Source organism: Oryx dammah, unplaced genomic scaffold (genome assembly GCF_014754425.2).
Source record: "Oryx dammah isolate SB20612 unplaced genomic scaffold, SCBI_Odam_1.1 HiC_scaffold_24, whole genome shotgun sequence".
Lineage (NCBI taxonomy): Eukaryota > Metazoa > Chordata > Mammalia > Artiodactyla > Bovidae > Oryx > Oryx dammah.
The window spans coordinates 61,686,874-61,694,512 of record NW_024070208.1 but is presented as its reverse complement, the minus strand read 5'-3'; the positions used below and the strand labels follow the sequence as shown (position 1 = coordinate 61,694,512).

General features: G+C 34.8%; 1 long non-coding RNA gene across 1 annotated transcript in view; it reads right to left on the bottom strand.

Annotated features, from left to right (window-relative positions):
• Window positions 1-7,326, bottom strand: part of LOC120883285 — a 16,229-nt gene extending 8,903 nt beyond the window's left edge. The window contains exon 1 of the long non-coding RNA XR_005725728.1: window positions 7,264-7,326. This is a non-coding gene — a long non-coding RNA (uncharacterized LOC120883285). The remainder of the gene's footprint in view (window positions 1-7,263) is intronic.
• Window positions 7,327-7,639: the final 313 nt, after the last annotated feature.

Here is a 7,639-nt window from a genome sequence, read left to right as displayed (position 1 = left end):
TATTTTATTCTGCCACCCATTAATTGAAATATTTCAATATAGCAAGCAACATGTTATTAATTAACTTAGGTAAAGCATACTGTATTAATTTAATATTTAATTATACAATGTAATGATTTTTCTATTTTACTATGGCTCAGATGGTTTGAGGAATCTGGCCAAAATCATATAGCTAATAAATGAGTAATCTAGAATTCAAATATATAACTGCTTGTTTCCAAGCCCACACTGACTTCATTAATCATAATGCCAATATTGTAACTACCACAAGGTTTAGTATATATAACTTAGGTCCACCACTAAGAACATTCACTAGAGAGCTTTAAAATATGTGTATGGAGAAATCAAAATTAATTACTTGATCTAGAGGTTAAATACACTTTCCTTCAATATCTTAGCCAGTTATCTTTTTGAATATCAACAAACTGATTTTAAAGTTTACATGGAGAAGGCAAAGGCTCAAGTTATCTAACATAGTACTGAGAAAGAACAAAGTTGGAGGACTCAGAAAATCTGACTTCAAGACTTAGTAAAAAACTACAGCGATCTAGCCAGTCTAGTACTGGTGGATGTGTAAACAAACAGCTCAATGGAACACAATGGAAAGCCCAACATTATTATATCCTACTAGATTTCTGGGAATTGCAGTCCATTATATATGGTGAGCTTAATCTTATTTTTGTCTTTTTATGTATAGGAAACATTTCTGTACAGAGACGACTATATGGAATACATGTATACACCTATCTTTTAAGTTGTATACATACACAGAATATATTACATAAAATAATGTAGAGCCACAACAAAATTTCATAGAGTAGAAGTAAATAAAAACTTTCCCAAGGTATTTACATAATTGGTCTACACTTTAAGATATATGCTTTTTCTATCTGACACTTTTTGGATAAGCCAAAGGACCAAGTTATTAACCCCTCTGATTTCAGATTTTCTATGCCTCTGATGGTTGTTTTTGTCTCATGACTCTGATTATAGTGCTCAGTAATTCCTGCTCTCTACCCTTGCATGTAAAAAGTGAAAGTGAAAGTGTTAGTTGCTCAGTCACATTGGATTCTTCGTGACCCTCGGGCTATAGACTACCATGCTCCTCTGTCCAGGGGATTCTCCAGGAAAGAATCCCGGAGTGCATGGTCATTCCCTTCTCCAGGGGATCTTCCTGACCCAGGGATCAAACCCAGGTCTCCCACATTGCAGGCAGATTCTTTACCATTGAGCCAATAGGGAAGCCTTGCATGTGTGAAACAAATTGGGAGTTGACTGCCATGGACAGCACCAAGAAATTTTATAGGGTCATCAGTTAAAACCAGTGTTGACAAAGAAGTCTTAGTGGGACTCCTAAGTCAACAGCCATACATCACTCCTTATCCGGTCATTAGTCATGTTAAAGCTCTGAAAAAGATAAGAAGAGGTGGAATAAATGTCAAGAATTGTAAATTTATGCTCAAATGTCTCAGAATCTATTATTCATTAATTTATTCAAATAGAGAAAAATTTAAGCAGTTCTATGTCTAGAAAATTATTGTTTTTCTCCTCTTAAGTAATAATGTGTTTTGTTTTCTCAGTCTAAATCTCTGAGAAAGTCCTACAAAGGGTAAAATAATAGGCACGGCAAAATCACCACAGCATCTTATGAATGTATACAAAGATATAGAACTATAAAAAATGTATTAAAATAAATATTATCATTCAGCAAGTTGTCATGCATTCATAATTTTTCTATATTATTTAAAGATATATACCATTAGCAAAAAATGCCTGTATATACTGAAATACAAAAAGAACACTTCCAAACATCAACAACAGAAAGGCAAAGGAGAGTTTGAGTTTCATAACAATAGAGCTTACAACAGCACCAAAGTTCTAAATAACAATAAAAACATCTAAAAACAGTGAGAAAAACTTTATAAACTCTAAAATATTAGAGAGAAAACTAAAGAACACTTACATAAATGGATGAATGTCATGAATTTGAATATTTAAAAATTTAAAGATGTAATTTTTACCCATATTATTTAGACATTTTGTGCCATCCCATCAAAATTCCACAAGTATATGTTCTTGCAAGTATAAGTATGTATGTATGTGTGAAGTTAGGTAAACAATAGCTAAGATCAACACAATGGAAGGACCAATTCTACTGGAAAGTAACACTTAGGTCAGAACTATTGAAATTAAGCAAAAGGTAATGTGACCAATGAACTAGCATAGAGAGCACAAACGTGACCAATGCACACATGCTTACTTAATTTATGGAAACAAATGGCACTGCAGAGAAATTAAGAAAGGACAGTGGTTTCAACACGTGACTTTAATCCAATTGACTAATATGAAGAGAAAGTTAAAATTGCTCAGTCTCAATGCAGTCTCAAAATTAGGTTCCCTATAAAGGAAAGAGCAAAATTTATATAAAAATAATAAAAATCTTTGAGGATAATATGAGATATAGATCTTACTACCAAGTTTTATAGTGGAGTACAGATTGTAATATTTATTCATTGTTGTAGAGAATGGTCAAGTATGCCAATAGATTTTTCAATAGTCACTAAAGTTTAACATACACAAATTCAATGACAAAGTGATTCCTCAACTTGGATATGTTTTTAACAATAATGCATGTATTGAGCCCTTAAACATATTCGTGAATGTTTTTGGCTTCCCTGGTGGCTCAGATGGTAAAGTATCTGCCTGTAATGTGGGAGACTTGGGTTCGATCCCTGGGTTGGGATCCCTTGCAGGAGGGCATGGCAACCCATTCCAGTATTCTTGCCTGGAGAATCCCCATGGACAGAGGAGCCTGGAGGGCTATAGTCCATGGGGTCGTAAAGAATCAGACATGACTGAGTGACTAAGCACAGCACAGCACAGCACATGAATGTTTTTATCAGCATCGAACCAGAAATCACACCAATGTCTATTAACACTAGACTATGTGAAAAGTTTGAGAAAAAATACAGCAATACACATAAACACAACACCTACATGCAACAACAGTTAAATCTCCAAAATGTCAAGTTTAGCAACTTAGGCAAGAACATCTAACATATGAATCCATTACATAAATCCAATAACAGTCAAAATGGAATTATACTCTTAGAAAGCAGGATTCTGCCTGTTTTAGGGAAAGAGAGAAAGTAGTGATTAGAGGATGAAAACATGTATAAGCCACTGTGTCCTTGTCTTTTGAAGTATTAATAAAATGCTGACTCAAGAGTTAATGATTGGGAAATGTGAAGATACAGAACAATGGGAAGATGTAGGCCATCAGGCTAGGGAACTGGTAACAAATTTACCAGTTCTACCTGGTTAATTCTACCTCAAAGCAGAATCACCAAACTCTTAGTTCTGTAAAAGCTATAGATAAAGATTTGACACACATTCCTAAGTTGTTTTTACAAGAAGCAGACCCCCTGCAGATGAAAACTGCTGACCACATGAACACAGACTCTAGACTGGCTGAAATAAGAAAAGAACTGATGCTTGAAACTTTATAACTTGATGCCAGCCAATCCAAGACTTGTCCACAGTTTGATCATGCCCCACTCCTTGAACACTATAAAACTCACTACCCACTCCAGGGTGGGTCCCATGGTCTTGAGGGCATTAGCCCACTGGGGCCCCCTTTACTTGCAAAGCAATAGTAGCTACTTTCTTCTACTTCACTCAAAACTCTGTTTCCCCATTTCTATTCAGCACCAGTGAACAGAGGCCAAATTTTGACAAGGAAGCATATAAGTGTCTTTGGAAATACTAAAATATATTGTTTTACTAGACATGGGTATGGTTATATGTGATTAATTACTTCTCAGTAGTTCAAAACACTGTAAAATATTGCATTGTTTTTTTTTCAATATGCATTATTACAGTTTTATAAAAAAGAAGTTTAAATAATTAAAAGGGTTATTTTTTTGTCCAGAAATGTGACTTCTTCAGCATAGAAATCTAAGATTTAGCTATTTAATTTTCTAACTTTCCCATAGCAATATAATTTCTAATTATTTTCTAGGCATCTAAAGTTTCTTATTCAAAATTACTCTCCATATTTTCTCCCTAAACATCATGCTGCTTATCCCTTGCATCATATTTCATTTTTATAAACAAATGAACTTCAACCTGGCCTATATTGTTTTTCTTCTTATTTCTTTCTTGCATATCTCCTAAACTTCCCTTCAAATGCCTTCTCAGTGCATTTTCATCACCATATATAATTTCCATTTTATCATTTTTGGTCTTATGTATGAGATTCTATTTGCATGACCCCTTCTTTCAACAATCTTCCAAGGCAGTTACCATATACCAATCTCTTTGTTTCACTGTACAATTAGGTTTATATATATGTGTTCAAACCATGCTTTTAAAATTATTTTTAAAACAGAATGTGCTGATAATTTATCATTTCAGTTTTGTATATCCCATATTTTCCATCATTATCCAATTACCTTCTGTGTATCAATTATTTGAAAACAATGACTAAGTAAGGTTGGAAAATTAGGTAAATCTGTTTACTCTGAGTTCTCTCTAAAGCACATAAGCAATTTACAAATAATGGATGTTTGTCTTCATATGGTGCTATTCATGGTCAGTAGTGAGTATAAATCATCAATACATGGCTGTGGACTGTCTCAAGATCTGGGGATTAACATATAATGATCACTGACCTACTTTAATAAATTCAGTAATCAGATATGTACTAGATTTAGATTTTTGTGTTTAGACAGGCAAATTCTACCCTTCTAATTAAAAAGTGATTATTAACACTTGTTTCATTTTTTTTAACAAAGCAGAATGCCATTTTCAAGCATGTTTTCTCTATCATGAAATACATCATAAGATTTTTGTTAAAATATCTTTCTCAGGATTTGATACTGATTGCAGAGAAAAAAAGAACACCCTAACATATGATAAATTATAGTTAAGTGCCTGAGTACTTTTGGTAACCTTCTATTAGTTATCTCAGTGTGTTATTAATTTCTCAAAATATTTCATGCATATGTTTTAAAGCCAGTTGGGTTATAAATATTTCATTTCAGTTGTATCAAGTTTAAGCAGTCCAAAAAATACTCTCAGGAAGCATAATTAGATGGTGGTTTATAAAATTGCCTTAACATATAAATAGAACAAAACTAAGTCAAGTGAACAGAGAATAAAGATATGAATGGTTAATGAAAACTCATTTGTATTCTGAGCAGTAATAGTTTAGAAAGAGTTATGATTTTGAAATACATTGAAGCAATATACTTAAAAGATATAGAAACATTTTATGTTTGTTATTGAAATCATGCCATTTTAAATGTCCTTGAAACAACTATGAGCATTGGATGAGAAATATATCCTGCCCAAAGAGAGTGTAAACACTATTTCACATTCTTACCAAATTAAATTAAAACAAGTAAAGGTCAAGGTATCTGATTGGTAGCTGGATATTTTATGATGACTTTATTCATTACATGATTTAAAATCAGGACAATAAAAATAGTTTTCTGATTCCATGTCTGTGCTTAATAGAAATATGGAGAACAGCTATGCTAAAATTTAGAAATCATGAGGTCAATGAATCATATCATACTAGTTACAGATTGCTACAACAATATAATGACAGCTTTATAAAAGAATGAGAATTAAGTAAATATGGGAGTCAAACTATCATAATTAACTTAATGTAAGAATATTTGCAATATTCCAGAGAAAATTTTGAAGAAAAAACTGATTTATCTGTAGTATCAAAAAATATGAATTTAAATCTTAATTAAAGTTAACAATATAAATATGCTACCTTGTGTGTGCATATATAATTTAGCAAAACATAAGGTTAAAATATTTGAAATACTGAAAATTATTATGGAAAATAGATTTTTGATTATTGTTAACATCACTTAAAACAAAGTTTATTTCTTTAATCACTCCACTACCACAAAAAGAAGAATGATAGCAAAAGCAAGAGCTAGAAAGAGAAAGACTCATCATATTTTTAAAGATATGTATTTCAGTGTAAAATACATGTTAATAATAAAATACTGGTGAGTCTAAAAAGCTTCCCTGGTGGCTCAGACGGTAAAGAATCCGCCTGCAATGCAGGAGACCTGGGTTCGATTCCTGGGTGCAGAAGAGCCCCTGGAGAAAGGCAGATCAACTCACTCCAGTATTCTTGCCTGGAGAATTCCCATGGACAGAGGAGTCTGGCAGGCTACAGTCCATGGGGTCACAAAGAGTCAGACATCACTGAGTGACTAAGCACACAGTAAGTCAAAAAAGAAGGCAATTATTTAAATTTTTTTGCCCAAGTTAGTTAGCTAGTTCAGTCACTCAGTCGTGTCCAACTCTTTGTGACCCCATGAATCACAGCACGCCAGGCCTCCCTGTCCATCATCAACTCCTGGAGTTCACTCAGACTCATGTCCATTGAGTCGGTGATGCCATCCAGCCATCTCATCCTCTGTCGTCCCCTTCTCCTCCTGCCCTCAGTCCCTCCCAGCATCAGGGTCTTTTCCAATGAGTCAACTCTCCGCATGAGGTGGCCAAAGTATTGGAGTTTCAGCTTCAGCATCAGTCCTTCCAATGAACACCCAGGAATGATCTCCTTTAGGATGGACTCTTTGGATCTCCTTGCAGTCTAAGGGACTCTCAAGAGTCTACTCCAACACCACAGTTCAAAAGCATCAATTCCTCAGCGCTCAGCTTTCTTCATAGTCCAACTCTCACATCCATACATGACCAGTGGAAAAACCATAGCCTTGACTAGACGGACCTTTGTTGGCAAAGTAATACCTCTGCTTTTCAATATACTGTCTAGGTTGGTCATAACTTTCCTTCCAAGGAGTAAGCATCTTTTAATTTCATGGCTGCATCTGCAGTGATTTTGGAGCTCCCAAAAATAAAGTCGGACACTGTTTTCACTGTTTCCCCATCTATTTGCCATGAAGTGATGGGGTCTGGATGCCATGATCGTTTTCTGAATGTTCAGCTTTAAGCCAACTTTTTCACTCTCCCTTTTCACTTTCATCAAGAGGCTCTTTAGTTCCTCTTCACTTTCTGCCATAAGGGTGGTGTCATCTGCATATTTCAGGTTATGGAGATTTCTCCCAGCAGTCTTGATTCCAGCTTGTGCTTCTTCCAACCCAGTGTTTCTCATGATGTACTCTGTATATAAGTTAATAAAGCAGGGTGACAATATACAGCTTTGACATACTCCTTTTCCTATTTGGAACCAGTCTGTGGTTCCTTGTCCAGTTCTAACTGTTGCCTCCTAACCTGCATATAGGTTTCTCAAGAGGCAGGTCAGGTGGTCTGGTATTCCCATCTCTTTCAGAATTTTCCACAGTTTATTGTGATCCACACAGTCAAAGGCTTTGGCATAGTCAATAAAGCAGAAATAGATATTTTTCTGGAACTCTCTTGCTTTTTCCATGATCCAGCAGATCTTAGCAATTTGATCTCTGGCTCTTCTGCCTTTTATAAAACCAGCTTGAACATCTGGAAGTTCATGGTTCACGTACTACTGAAGCCTGGCTTGGAGAATTTTGAGCATTATTTTACTAGCATGTGAGACAAGTGCAGTTGTATGGTAGTTTGAGCATTCTTTGGCATTGCCTTTCTATGGGATTGGAAGGAAAACTGACCATTTCCA